General features: G+C 42.0%; 1 protein-coding gene across 1 annotated transcript in view; it reads right to left on the minus strand.

The window, feature by feature from the left end:
• Positions 1 to 15,655, minus strand: part of LOC142992657 (calsyntenin-2-like) — a 126,056-nt gene that overhangs the window by 28,596 nt on the left and 81,805 nt on the right. The window lies entirely within an intron of this gene.

A 15,655-nucleotide genomic window follows, 5' to 3' on the forward strand; every position in this document is an offset into this window, starting at 1 on the left:
AAACACCAAGGGCTTGTACTGTGGAGTGAGCAGTGGAGTGACGTGTGTAGTTTTGGGTTGGTTGAAGGCCAGACGAGCCGCTGCGTTCTGGATCATTTGTAGCTGTGTGAACGCACATGTCGGTAGACCTGCAGGTAAGGTGTGGCAGTACTCAAGGTGTGAGGTGCCAAGAGCCTGAACCAGGAGCTGTGCCGTATACTCAGACAGGTGGGCTCTGATTTTCCTGATGTTGTACGGGCCAAATCTGCATGACCAAGAGACTAAACCAATGTGTCCTTTAATAGGTAAGATGGGAATCAATCGTGACACCCAAGTTCCTGGGACTATGTGAGATCGACTTGAGCGGAGTCAATCTGCACAGTGATTGGTGGTTATACGCAAGCTTTGGAAGGTCAAACTTTGATAGGTTCAGCGGTGGGTGGCGGTCTTTTATCCAGGCTGAAATATTAGTGAAGCATGCTGATAACCATGCCAAAGAGTTGTGTCTCGAGTGACCCTAAGGGGGAGTGCGTATATTAAAAAAAAGAACCTTGAGGTACCCCTGTGGCACTTTACTCCCCCTCCATGAAACCTGAATGATCTACCTGAGAGATAGGAGTCAAACTAGCTGAGAGCAGATCCTGGAACACCAAGCTCAGAGAGTGTGGAGAGGAGGAATTGATGGTTGACTGTGTCAAAAGCAGTCAATAGGTCAAGTAGTATGAGGACTGAGGATTAGCCAGCAGCTTTTGCTGATTGTAAGGTTTCCTCTATGGACAAGAGGGCAGTTTCAGTGAAGTGACCCGACTTACAACCAGAGTGGTTGTATATTGTGTAAAAACGTTGAAGACCCCTGTTCAACATTTTTCAGGCCAAGGACCCCCAAACTGATGGAGAGATGGAGCAAGGACCCCCTACTATATATATTGTATACAATTGTGTTTTATATCAAACTGGGCCTAGTGCCATGTAGAAACATAGCTTATGTTAGTGTGCATTCAATTCGAAGCTATTCAGTGACGTGCGGTGAGGTTCGCAGTGAGGCTCGTGGCTGGGGAGGCACTGACTCTTTCAAAATCAGATTTACAAACATATGAATTCAACAGAGAGAAATGTGCTTTCTCAATGTGCTCTCTCAAATATATATCTCGGCAGCATACAGCTGCTGAGATATATACTTAATACACATACATGTCTATAGGATCATGAATCACTTTCGTCGACCAAAGGAGGAGGAGAGACAAATCAAAATCCTTTAATGGGATATGAGATTAAATATGCAAATGTGCTCACAATCTTGGAAGACGGCGAAAACTACACCTTAGTTCTGTTTGGTGTCATGCAGCAGATTTTCAAGTGAATCTAAAAACATCAAAGCCATGTGAAAAAGCTGTCTGCTCATTGGCCAGAAATGTCTAGGGTGGGATTGTGAAAATCAAAGCAAGAAGGAGCTTAGATGGTAACCTTGTTGGTTCCGACCTTCTCACAAAATCAGTTTGATTTGCTGTGGGTAATCATGGTTTACTCAGTCTTAAGCTACTGTATTTCCCTCCTCTCTCCTCCTTCTGTTTGCTGCTCCTTATTGAATCAACACAGCCCAGACCATGAACAAATTGTAAGCATATGAAACATTAAGACACTCAGTCCACAGCAATTAAGTATGCAGACAAATTCATCCTAGGTATTTCAACATGACTCAACATATTCCTGTAAACATCCACCAAACAGACTGTAGGCTGTGCAGCAGAGGCAAGGCTACATAAGCATTACTGCCCATTTATCCTTAGGCCCATTACTCCAAAACCCCAATAGTTAAAAAAATGTCCCAGTGGACCAAAAGCCCATTTGTCCGAAGGCCCGTTACCCCAAAAACAAAGGCCCATTGAGCCGAAGGCCCATCACTCTGAAAACATCTACTCTGGAGTTGTTGGACTGCTTGTGGGTTTCAGCCTATCACCACAGTGAGTTAAAAGTAGGACATTTTTAACAGTTGTCAGCTTATCAGGATGTGGCAGAGAGATTTAGCTGCTCGGTGAAGATTTGGTGAAAGTTTGCAGAGTTTATTGACATTTTGACCCACTGATATCAAATCGCTTCATTGGATGATGCTAGCTGAGCTAAAACCACAACCTGACAGCGTACAGACTGATCCAGACACCTCCCTTTGACGAAAATGATCTTCATAAACTTCTACAGAAGATTGTGGTGACTGGAAGGTGGCTCGAAATGAATACAGAAGTCAACAGAGCACAAAATGAAACTGTGAAAACACAGAGGAACCACCAAATGAACAACAAAACTAATTTGCAGCCCTCCCTGGATGTTCAGCCTCCGAAAAATAAAGGAAAGAAATGATGAGATCACAGTGTAGCATCTTTAGTTTGTACTGGTGGTATCAATGGCATGGAGACTAAATTGTGCAGATGGAAGCAGGGGTTTGGCACACAGAAAGTCAGCACAGAAGTACAACACAATTCAACAGGGGAATAGCAAAATCTGAAATAATGTCTAAGATACGCTTTGATATTAGGAACAAAGACAAACTGGTACAGAGAGAGGGGAACACACAGACTATAACAGGGAAGGAGGGATGATGAAGTACAGGTATGGCAAATCAGAAACAGGTGAAACAAATCAGGGCAGGGTAGACAATCACACAGCCCAGAAACACACAAGACAGGAAGGGAAGGATCTGGCACAAGAGGAGAGGTGAGTACAAGAAAATAAAACAGGAACAATGACAGAATACCATGATGCAAAACAGAACTGAACCAAGAAGGCAACAAATCACAAACAGAGGCTCAAAGCAGACTGGTAGTGGAGAGAGGCCTAACAATAAGTATTGAGTCTGCTGAGAGAAAGGCCCCACCAGTCACACTGGCTGTGGGGGATTGAATTATCAAGTTTGTTTGAGGCTAAGCAGTAAAGATTTGGGGCCTTCCCACTGCTACAGTCTCTGATATAAATAAAAAGTCGACTTATTGTTCAAACAGACAAAAACGGCATCTACAAAGTATAGCCAGAACTTTTTAATGGATTTTAATGAACTTTACTGAACTACGTTTGCAAAACTGAAAGCCCAAGCTTATATATTTGTCTATGTCTAAATTCATGGCTCTCCAAAGCTTGCCCCTTATAGGGTCACATTTTATTGACAATTTTAACTTGATTTTGGAGGACATGAATTGTGCGATTATGATCGACAGCACCTAAACAAAACTGGATTGAAAATGTTTGCGGACAATCTTTTTTATTGTGTTTACAACTCATCTGTTCCTCATGGGACGGACAGTACTCTTGAGGAACAAACAAATGACCGTCATTGAAACAACCACAAGAACAAATGTCAGCCTACTGTGGACTCATATAGAGAAAGAAATGGATCAGCCTTGGACTGGCCTCTGGGACAACACTTAAATAGGCTGCAGCGCCTTGAGGATACATCTGGGGATGAATCACATCTAGACCCACGCTTCGCTTCCCTCGCTCCTAGTTTTCCTCATCTTGGTTTTCCAAAGGAAGTGGAAGGACTAGTATATGCCGGAACTGAGCTATCTATCTCCTTTTCTGCCAGCCCACAAATCTCACTCATGACACACTGGACCTCTCCACCACCTCCCTCCACATCCCTACCACTCCAGATGGAAAGTGCAACATTAAAGGTGACAGATTAATGACTGATAGCAGTAGCTAATGCTCTGAGGACCCTCACATTGCTAGTAAATATTTTAATGGATATTGCCAAAACACGTTGGGAGCTCTAGTGGCAGAATGGAGTGGGTTTTACCCCATCCCTGCATGCTGAGTGGACGTTTCCCATGCCATGCCCTATGGCTGCAGCCCGATGTCAAACCTCTCTCTCCCTGAATGATAGTCATCCGTCTTGTTGAACACCTATACAGGAAGACAAGGTTACAGTCCCAGAGAGACAGATTTTTTGAATAGGCACTAGTTGAAAATTAGTAGACTTTAGAGTCACAAAGGGGGAATGTAGTGGCAGAAAATCTGTTGCTATATATTACTATTACTATAGTGCTATAGGCTCAGATACTATGTGCCTTTTTGATTCTCACATCACATTAGAGAAGCTCCCATCTGTCCTCTCAGCATGACAGAAATAGTAAATCTTACTATAGATTATTTAATCAAGATTAGACAAGAAGAATTAGAAAAATATGTGAAGATCGATTTTGGGGAGGCGCCACCCCTCCCAGCGTAAAGCTAAGTTCACGAGCAGATGAAGTATTTAAGGCAGACAGCCTACAAGTCGAAGGGAAGAGGCCAATTAGTCTATGCATTTCAGGCAGACAGCCCACCAGCCAGAAAGAGCTTCCCAATTAGTGAGGCACATCGGCGCCGACTGCCAAAAAGCATCAAGAGAAGCAAATGAAACGTGATTAATCACTCCCACCCCAAAAGAGGTTAACTGATGGTGAAAACAGATAGGCAGCCTGATCTAGCACGGGGACGGGACACTTCGGAAAGACCCTGACAGGATAATTATTTGATTTAAGGATGTGTAAGCAGAAATTCTGCTGCGTAAGCACAGATGAAGGCAGAGTGGCTGTGAACATAAAGAAGATATCACTTTTCAGTGCCAGCAGGAGGGCGGAGCTGAAAAATACAAAATACAAATGATTACACCGGAATATCAGTTTTTGTTCCGGGATTCTAACTCATTGTTTGTTCTTGAGACTATGTTGTTTCACAATAAACTCTTACTCTTTGTACTTTATTCACATCGCACTTTAATCAGCCTGATTGAGCATTTTCTTAATTTTGACTGTCAAAAATAGTTCCTGACTTTGTTCTGGCCCAGTTGGCCCTGATTAGTAATAGAATTGAGACATTGTATTTGGCAAATGTCACTAACAAGATATTCCTCTGCAGCCACATCTTTCCCTGAGTTGTAACTACAACATTTTCAAACTTGCTTTGTCCAATGTAAGATCCTTTTCAAACGAGTCATATCTAATCAATGATCTTATTACTGCACACAAGATTTTATATTTTTAAATGAGACACAAGGTTAGGCTACAGTTCAACTGTATTAATTCAGTCCGTCCCCCCAAACTATGCTTATATCAGTGTTCCTCAAGCTGATCCAAAATAAGGAGGAATAGGAGCAATTTTTAAAGATTTATTTCAAAGATGTATTTTACTAAGCAGACATCATTTGGAGGTTTTACATTTACAGCCACTCAGTTTTCACTCTCTATAGGCCAACGAAACATTCTGCTTTTTAAAAGGATTTCGCTGAACTGCTGTCAATTATCTGCATTGAATTTTGAATATCTAATTATCTAATAACTATTCCCAATAATAAGTAATCCAAAGGGCAATAACTTTCACTTTTCACGTGATTGAGTGTTTATTTGATACATCTGGAGTCTCTCAACATGTGGAGGTGCTCACACATTCTAAGGGGCACGTCACTAATTGAAATGTACGACTTAGCTGTGTCTGATCATTTCTGTGTTTTCAGCCTGAGTGCAAAATGTCAGGGGCTTTGTGGTTGCAGAGAATACACTGTTCCAGCCACGACTGTGTTCAGATCTGCCAAAACAAATCACTGAATCATACATTGGGGAAAGAAATGCTTACCTCATCACACACTCTACAGTGTGTGTGACACATGGGGACATTCATCTGTAGTTGGTTGAAGAGCCAACAAAACACATCAGGCAGCATTACAAATTGTTGTTTAACAGCTCAATGATGTTTGGTCTCAATAAATCTTAGTCTCCCATTCACTTCTATTTATCTAGCTTTGAAAACACTCAGCCATAATTGCAATTAATCATCGTCAACACCGTGTCAGCGTGGAAACCATGATGGTGTCACGGTTGTAGACATCCAGAATTGACTGTCTGAGAGCCTATAATTACAAAAATAGAAGAAACAATTAAAAGAGAGTGATAGCTGAGAGTTTCTTCTGGTTAAATGTGTGTGTGTGTGTGTGTGTGTGTGTATTTACAAGATGAACTGTACTTCATGTCTATTTGTGTGTGTGTGTGTGTGCGTGTGTGTTTGTGTGGGAGCTGCCTTTGAAGGTGACTGTGAATTACTGGCCTGCAAAAGTGACTAATAAGAGAAGCATTTATACATCGGCTCCTGGCGGAGACCAGGAGACCACAGCCAAATGACCTCTCTACCTTCTCATAATGGACCACACACACACACTAATCACCCGCATGGCCATTTTGCTGTGACTGATCACATTGACTTGCTCACCTTGTAAGGTTTATATAGAGCAACAGAATAGGTGAGAGCGTAGTACAATATTGACTATTGAGTGTTGCTGATGGTTTTGGTTGTTCAGTGGTTTTAGGTGCACTCCATGTCTATACAATGTCCTAGTCATCTATCTATCATTAACCCGTAGTACTCTTGATTCCCCCAATGCCCTTGACCAAGGCACTAGACTAGGCTGTAGACATGGACTTGGTGAGGGGACCAAACTGTGGCTGCCCACTGCACTGATAGTTAGGATTTACAGTGACAATATGGATTTAACAACCAAACATCACCTGAAATGCTGTGACTTCTCCTACTTTAAGCACTTCATTTGTAGTCAGTAGACAAAGCCGACCAATCCCAGGATAAAAGGATATGGATTTGAGACACTCTAATGAATCCACAGACTAAATGAGATAAATCTACCTTAATTATCTTTATGCAAAAACACACATTTTCAGTCTTTTCTTTTCACTGTTGTTCTATGGTTCTCAATCCCCATCACATGTTCACTATAAGGTTACAATTCCAACTTGTTTCTGTGCTGAAGTTTTTGGGATTTTGGAAGTCAACCGCAGTCTCTGCTACTGCCAGACTAATCATTTCCAACAAGCCTCTTGAGTTAACTCAATTGTTTAGGACACCTGTGATTTTACTGACTTAATATTTATACAGTTGATGGACAAACAGGCACAGTATGCGTGTTCAGTGCTTGAACACACACAATTAACAATCTACAATCTAATTTGGTGCCAGGTGCTGCAATTACGCAGCCCTGGGAAAGGTGTTGATCTGAGGTACTGGAGGAAATTATATGTCAGAAGATCACCGCATTAACTGGTATGCTCCCTTTTTAGAATCTCTATGAATAGATCAAATCATCTAGAAACCATGAAGAAAGAAATCGAAGAAAACATTTGGTTATTTTGTGAAGACAAGCGGATGAACACCAATTTCTCCTGCAACACAGCGTAGGTTTTGCTTTTCTAACGCATGTGCAGGCAGCTTGGAGTTCATGCAGTCACAATCTGGCAGCTGCACTCAATCTGTGAGCAGCAACATTTCTGTGAGCGGTTGACAATATTTACATCACACGGATCCACACAAACCCTATTTGGATGTGGACAGTCTGTGCTAAAGCTACTGCAGGATTCCCAAGGAAACACTTCATGAGTTCGGAGTGAAATCTTTACATTTTTCAAGTAAGAATTTGAACAAAGTTTGATATTTACCAACAAACAACCATAAACAAGGTCAGATTTCCCTGAATCCTTGCATACCTCACTCTATTCTTATCTCCTAACCTGGTCCCCTTCCTCTCTGCTGCTTTTGAATTGGATGTTCCGGTTGCCAGGGGTCACCTTTCACCTGCTGCTGCTGAGTGATGGGTCTGACAAACTGAACTCTGCACCATCAATCTGTCAGCACACATCCAGTCATTTTCCTTACCTCCAAGCTCTCCAAAAGCCCACACATTTGGACCAAAACATTCAGCTTGGGATATCTGACAGAAGCAGATTTAGGGATACATTGGCTATTTCTTGTTGGATCAAAGGGTCCACAAAGCATTTTCGAGCTGCAGTTCTTTTAGAGATAGAGAGAGAGAAATTGGTTTCGCTAATCTCCTGATTGAACACATTTGGATTTTGTGTTCCACATAGATTTGGCTGTGATCTGCTGTTATTTCTATTTGCATCATTGCACAGTGAGCACCAGTATTGATGTTATTGGACTGCCGTTGCCACCATGCAGTCTTTTGACCTGATTATTTAAAGTCAATATAGTTTATCGCCTGTCCTTACAACAATAGCTCCATTGGTCACCAGCTCCTCTTTTGTCTTGTCTGATGAGGTGTAAAAATGCAAGTAGGCTTCAACAAGCTTACCACTACTTTACAAATTTAGCAATTGACTGCAGCAGCTGTGCAGCCGGGGAGACAGAAACTCCCAGCGCTTTGCTAAGTATCACAGCCCATGGTTTGGAGAGGAGCCAGATGGGAGCACAGCAAAGTGCAAAGTGGGTCGCTGCTGACACGAGGGAACGCGAGTCTGTGCGCACATGTGGGTGTGTGTGCTTTTGTATGCTCCACTTGTTTGTGAAAATCTGTGAAGTTTTGTGGTGAACAATGTAGAAAACCATTAAGCCCAGTGACTTCCTAGCATGAGACAGAGTGTAAATGGAAAGATCAATTCACACCGAGGGTTTAGACACAGGCAGTGTAGGTGTAACACTGACATCATGCGCTTCAGATTTCATGCTGGCTTAGAATGCTCAGGGCTAATGTGTTAGACCAACACCACACAGCTTTTCATTGAACATATTCTGTGTTCATGCCCCCTCGACAGCTTCAGGTGCACCCACACTGAAAGGCCTCTCCAGAGGTGAAAATCCATAATTAATTAGAGCAACGTCTGATCCTGTCCTCTAGAGAAAAGCTAAAACAAGTTTGCCAAAAGACAAAGGAATGATATTTGATGTCTGAGGATCAAGGACAGTTTTGGCTGAGTAGTGAAGTTCTTAGTGTGCCATGCCCACTCAGACTTTTTGCTATGTTCATCCAATAAACCTTGGTCATGAACTCTGGGTGATGACTGACTGAAGCGGCTCCAAACACCACCCGGGAGGCAGGGGGAAGCTCCAATTAATAAACTGCACTTCCTGCCTTTGGTGACATGGAGGATTTTCCAATGGAGAATTCTAGTGACGATACACTTTGCTCATCCTTTGACTAGCACCACCACTTAATCAGCAGCATTTCGAGTGAGACCTGACATTCGGACCGGTTAATAGATCACACACTCATCACACACTCATCGCTTGTCACCTGGGATATGAAAAAAAACCCACTACAGCTCGTAATGGCCTGTGTCTGTTGGCCAGCTAGTTAATCTACTGGACAGTCCCAGGACTCCTTTGCGGACCATTACCACTGATAGAGGTCCTGTTGAATAGAACAGGTATGGACCTACAACAACAGTAAAGATGCCTGGGTTTGGGAAGGAAGAAAGGAGGGGAAAGAGAGTAGCAGGGTGCCGTCTCGCCACACTTTATCCATCATAAACCGGTTCTTGATTGCCCAAACTCTTAAAATACTGGCACCCCAATACACCTACACCAAATGTACCATCCCTGCACCAGACTTGCTATCCCCTCCACCTTTCCATCTCTATCTCTTCAACCATTCATCTTTGTTTCTCATCCTGGTCCCTACCAAACTTTAGGTCAGGGTGGAATGTGTGCAATAAATCTTCACAGGGGAATCTGACAGCCGTCTTCAATCCAGGAAGTGTTTTAGCTGATCGCGGGGCGAGACTTTCACACTTTCAAAACTTCCATTTGTTTAGGCCGAAAGTCTGTGAGGAGACTTTTCACACGGGCATACACAAACTTCAACCATCAAACATTACATACATGCACATTTGCAATCACAGAAGCGTAAACATCAAGCTGCAGACACAAACACGTGCATGTAAACGCTACAAGCAACAGCACGGAAATCAAAGCCATTGCTCCGCCGTATGATCGTTTAGTAGCCCCTCCAGCATGATTTCCACATATCTCAGGCCTGCTTGCCGCTCTCATAAAGCGAACGCATTATTATCCCGGGGATGGAGTGATGCGAGAGGAATAAAAGTGATGGAAAACTGCATAAAACAGGGTTTTTGAAAAGTGTGTGTAATAAAGGCTGATTTAATTTGCGAAGCACTTTGCGATACCAGAGGATGAGATGCCCCAGAACAATGTGATAAAGGAAGATAATGTTGCTTGTGATGAGGGAATATGAAGAGAATTGCAATGACAAAGCCTGCCTGCTCCAGTTACGCTTATTTAATTATTCTTTCGCATATTGTATAATCTGCCTATACCCCTGCAAGACCGTATGGATCTCACTCCTGTCTATCAACTCCCGGTTTGCCTCGCTTGCCATATTCAGAGCGATATCAGCAGTAGGAAGAGGAGTCCTGACTGCACTTGTTTTCATTGTGTTGTTTATTGTTTATTTGTATTTCTTCCAGCTCTTTCCCCCATTATATTATACAGTATATTGGCATGTGTCTCTCCCAGCAGGAAGCCATATCTGTCAGCTCTGCCCTTTGTTGCCTCCACTTCTGCCCGGCGCCTCCTTGCCTATTTCTCTTTTTGCGATCTCACTCCCCTGAGGTGTTTTTTCTTCCTCACCTCTCTTTTCTCTCCATTTTTTGTTTCGCCTACTTCCTCTGTCCTCCATGTCAACCCTTTCATCTTTCCATGGTTATTGATTCCTGCTGCCAATAGAAATCTCCACCTGAATACAAACAAGGCCATTTGCATGAGTATCAATCAATATCAAAATCCAACGATGGGCACTTCACTGCTCACAGTTTCACCACGCTGTCAATGTGAATGTGTACTGGAGTGTAATCATGTGTACGTGTACCTGACAGGATACGGCCAAAATGATGATAATCTTATTTCAGAGGGATTTTGACAACCAAGGAAAAGCAGGAACTGTATGAGCTGCATGGTGCAATTTTCCAGAAAGACCAGCACGAACAATCATGTCTACAAAACAATGGTACACTCTGAGTGTGGCTCTGCTGAACATTGAAGGTTATTTACAGCATATCTGAGTGATAGAAAGACTATGGAAAGCCATTTGAGGAGAGCGGAAATTATACCAAAATTGCACTTAGAAACAAAACCAGTCAGGTTTTTTGTGAACAAAGCTTTGTTTCATAGCATAAATGTACAAAATAAAGCCGCACAGTATGAACACTTAACAACATTAACTATACCCTACACATACACCCATTACCCATTATTCTCTCTTCAGTTCAGCGGCATCAGTCCCAGTTTGTTGGTTTCAGAAAGTCCTACGTATGACCAACATCAAATCTTAACACTTTGGGAAATCATTTCAATAATAATCAAGAATTATCATTGATACAAATAATTTTGACAATAAAATCTCTATATATTAATATATTTGTCACTCTGACATAATGACTGAGGTCTGGACCTCTGTGCCTTCAGCTGGCTGCGGCCCTGGTGCTGAAGCAGCTGGGCAGCGGTCAGGGCAGGTGAGGTCTAAATCCACAGCTCCTGTAGATGTTCATTACAAGCCACATGGACACATCTGGAGGAGCTTAGTTTGTCACAAAGGAGGGAGAGGGCAAGAATGCACACGGATATACTATACAGGGCGTTTAGGTCTACAGACAAGAAAGGAGCAGGTGTTGAAACAGGTCTCTGACGTCTGTGTGCATTTCAAAGAGTCCAAAACACAGATCAAATACCTGTATGCGTGTGTGGGTGCATCATGCTCTTTGGAGCCAGTTGCTGCAGTGGAGTTCTAAATTTAGTGGGCTCTTTAGAGAGGAGTCATCTATCATTCAACACAACCCTTCCCAGCAGGTGGAAAATACTGTGTGTGTGTGTGATGGCGTGGCTACGTGTAAAGTAGCACAATATCAGGTAAGACAGACACCTTCTGTCAGTGTATGCACACACGGAAGGTTTCTGCATTTCCTTCTCAAAGCAGTGCCTCCATAAGTCAGTGCCTCTCCTTGTTATTTTCTGATTAGGGTGCTATTGTTGTTGTTGCTTGCTGCATGCAATGCAGTACTGCAGGGGGCATGTGATGCTTGATGATGAAGAGACTGCAGTGCTTGCTGAGTATCTATGGCAATATTTATAATTCAGGTCTTTTTGCCTATACCCAGTTTTAGGTAACCTTTTCTTCTGTTAAGTGTTAACAAAATGTCACAATACATGCAAATGAGACGGAACTAAGTGACCAAAAGAGCGAATAAGAGTGAACAAAACAAGAAAAAACTTAATCACAAACTCACTCTAAGTCCATACAGAATGAAAAATATTGCTGGTGCAATGTTGCCTATCCAAATGTGTCTCCTCTAACTTGATAGCAGATACAGTATTTTGTGAAGTCCCGATAAGCAATTCAGACAATTGTTGCTTCCTCCTGTTCTATTATTTCAACACTCTTTCTCAGATAAGGCCACGAGTCTCTAGTGCCCGACCTCCGTAGACAAAACATGAAAAAAATGGAAACACTTGGAGTCAAGCACAGATACTCGAAAAACGTACTAAATAAACAGGTGATTTCCTTGTTCATCCTGTTATCAATGTCAAGAGCCCTTTGAATTCAATATTCTTTTTTATGATTTTCAATTTTGCAGTGGAGCGACATGAGCAAAGAGTTTGAGACTCAATTAGTCCCAATTTAATGCTTGAGCTACCTTATTATAGCTTGTGCTGTGTCCATGTTGCAGCACACCAAATAGGGTCACACTCTAAAGTGCCATCACCAGGTCAAATGTAAATAAACCTAACAGCAGTTTTTTAAACGTTTTTCAGACAAAGCTACCTCATTTTCAACTCAAATCTGTGTTTATGTAATGGTTTGGAGGGAACTGCAAAGTGTGCCGGACCAGGAAACACACAAAGATTCAGGACAGAAAGAAAAAAAAGAATATAATAATTATATTTAATGAACTGAGTGAACTTTATCATCAAAAAGAAAAATGTAGAGCTGACAAAAACACTTTCAGAGGCAAAAGAAACTGCTCAAAAGTATATAGAAATGAGAAGTCAAGCCGATATTTTTAGGGGGAATCCTGAAATAGCTGTTTCTGCTTGTGCCAGTATTGTGAGTTATTCGGCACCAGAACGCCATATAAACGACTCAAACATAAAACCAAGCCACCATTTAATTTGTCTTTGTTTCAAGAGCTCTTTGTATTCCAGAAAGCCTTCAAAAATGCACAAACCACTTGCATGCCAGGTATTTGGTGTAAAATTAGAGACAGCTGGGTGCTCTTTATTATTTCAGCCTAATGGTTTGTGCCTCTTCATCGCAGGTCTGAGCCAGAGAAAAAGCTGAGAACTCCCCACTCTCCCCCCCACCCCCGCCGCTAAACCAAACAGATGCTTTGTGGACTTCCACCTTTTTGTGCAAACAACCTCAATTTCCCATTTCATAATAAAAACACGTCATTTCATACCCATGCGAGGCAGTGCTGTCCCAAAATGTCCTGCGGTTTACCAACAAGGAGATTCTGATGACAGCAATCAACAGCAGCACGTCAGCAATTTGAAAATGCCAGATGCTCAGCTTTCAAATTATGCTCAGGAGATGTTTGCTTTGACAATAAGCTGAGAACACTTTGGAGGTAACTGTGGGGGAATATTGAGCCGAGTTGCTGGCAAAAAAAAAACTGTTGTTCACCATCTTTCTTGGTTCTAATTGAGAATACATGGAGGCATTGTTGATGAGTCAAACGGTGCAAGTGCTGCACATTGGGGAGCGTTTGTCTTGTGCACACACACATATACAGGATGGAACAGAAGGGGAATGGAGCCGATCACCAGCCTGTCACACAAATGCTTGAATATATAATCAAAAAGTTATTATTTGACTTCCTTGGTGGTTGTGAAATTCATCCCGATCAAAATTATTAAAAATTACCATTCAAATTCATCTCTGAATCTAGGCAATGCTCAGACGCTCATTAGATGGCATAGCTCAGTGGTCCCCAAACTTTTTCTTTCGCGCCCCCCTTTTAGAGATCAGAAGTGTTTCGCGCCCCCCCCCCCCCCCCCCCCCTTTGTTCTATACAGACACAGATAAAACTACTACTTCCTATGTTTACAGAATACATTATGAACCATCACTGATTTAATTTCATACATTCCTTCTCCACCAGTCCCAACTGAGTGTTTGATTGATTTTCCTGGAAACCAACCAAACATGTTTTCTAAGGAGTAGAATAGCCACGGGTAATGATGTCACTTTTAGATTAAATTCAGATTCCTGGTAGTAACATCATTTAGAGCTCAATTATACTCCTCTGTTTTCTCTCCTTCTTGTGCAATCGCAGCGCTCGAGGTGACTTCTCATTGATTTTCTCCTCTTACCAGAAGTCCTTCCGCTCTGTCCGAGAAGGATGCAAACCAGACATAGAGGCAACTGTGCACTGAGAATTTCCATGCATTTCTCCAAGTGGGATAATCTTTGAAAATCTTTGGAATACTGGAACGGCAAACGTAACACTGACAATACTTGCTTTGATATGAGTTTGAGCTGTGCAAAGTATAAAACGTTATGAAGCGCGTAGCATTCAATTAAATATGATGGTACGTTTGTGTGTAATGATTATGAGTGTGCCTGTGAATCATCCTGATAGTCCGCATCTACTTTAAGGACAGAAAGTCTGAGAAAATCTGCATCGAGGGCCCTGCAGCAGAAATAGAGTGGTCAGAGACTTACCAAGCACTAATGCATTACAATTCCCTGTAAAAAAACATTCTGGAACCCAACCACTTCATTCATCGCCTTTTAAAAAGTTTAAGTGCAAATGAGCATGCAGTTATGAAAGATTTCGGTTATAGTAAATAAAAGAGAGAAAAAACATTATAGGAGATCAAGGAAATATACATAACACATGTGAGTTAGGTGGAAAAGGAAATATAGCAACGCTGACATAACACAGGCAGTTACCTGTACAGTTGGGTTGCACAGGTGATGTTTAGCATCGTTAGTAGTGATGAATAGCTGTGTTCTGTACCAAAGGGATGATTGTGTACCCAAAGTGTCACGGTTCTGTCATACAGGTCCATGTAAAAGTAAATTCTATTAGTCGGACTTCATGCAAATGTTGACTTTTATTACTCTTATCAATTAAATTAATATGAAATCTAATTTGCAGTTAGTGTACTGTGGAACTTAAGGTGAGTCTGCAAGTCATTCTGTGTGTATGGATGTATGTACTGTGTAACTGTATGTGCCTCAGGAGACTCGATGGACACTACAGGCTCAGTCCAATTTCCTCTACAGTTATAACACGCGGTGTGGCTCATTCAGCGTTGGCTCAAGCAGAGAAACGTCTGCCAGATTGGCAACTCCCTTTTGAGTAGTAGAATGCAAAGAATGAGGAATGACACACAAAAGATACATTCAATGGAAACATCTTCAAAGGACGTCATGCCGACTCTCTTAACAATGCACAAACCACAGAAAGCCAAACTGAGTACAATAAGCCTGTGCATACATGCTTCTTCACACTCCCCTCTGACTGTTCTTAACGGCAAAGAAAGCATTTTTTTCAGCATGTAAAACTAATATCAAAACCATCTTTCATTATGTAGTAGCTTAAAATTCCTGATTGGATTGTCAAAGGAATTAATTGAACTTCTGTGATAAACCCTTATAGGCAGAGGAGGCGATTCTTCAGTGGGAGGCTTCTCTGGGTTGGCGGTATTCAGAAGTTAATTTTGTTTCAAAGACATTAGCAGATGAGGGGGAAAGTAGCGAGAGGAGACAGCAACTTAATGAAAGTTTCCTTCCCAGCCCCAAGGTCTCAGAGATGACGATTAACAAGAGAGAGGAAGATGAGAGAGAAGGCTACCCGCCATTGTACGGATAATGTGCCGCCTGGTA

The sequence above is a fragment of the Genypterus blacodes genome, unplaced genomic scaffold, assembly GCF_046128005.1.
Source record: "Genypterus blacodes isolate CSIRO-AG114 ecotype Tasmania unplaced genomic scaffold, CSIRO-AGI_Gbla_v1 ptg000003l_1, whole genome shotgun sequence".
Taxonomy (NCBI): domain Eukaryota; kingdom Metazoa; phylum Chordata; class Actinopteri; order Ophidiiformes; family Ophidiidae; genus Genypterus; species Genypterus blacodes.